A 288-nucleotide genomic window follows, 5' to 3' on the forward strand; every position below is an offset into this window, starting at 1 on the left:
AGGATGATGAGGATGAGGATGACTGCATTCCAATCAGGTGTGCTTGTGAGCGTGCTCAGTAGCAGAGCCCGACATTGACATGGAGCACAGCCGCGGTCACAGCCGCTCACGCTGATGTCACCCAGGTAAGAGTCCTCCCACAAGCTGAATGACCTCAATCAAGTACGGTTGCCATGGGAGCACAAGGCCCAGGAGAGGAAACAACATCCTGTTTTCTGTCTCTCATGTTGCGGTGGGGATGAAGGGAGGAGCGAATCGATGTGTCGCGGTCACGGCAGCCCCGGGTGA

This window comes from Genypterus blacodes, unplaced genomic scaffold (assembly GCF_046128005.1).
Source record: "Genypterus blacodes isolate CSIRO-AG114 ecotype Tasmania unplaced genomic scaffold, CSIRO-AGI_Gbla_v1 ptg000370l_1, whole genome shotgun sequence".
NCBI lineage: Eukaryota > Metazoa > Chordata > Actinopteri > Ophidiiformes > Ophidiidae > Genypterus > Genypterus blacodes.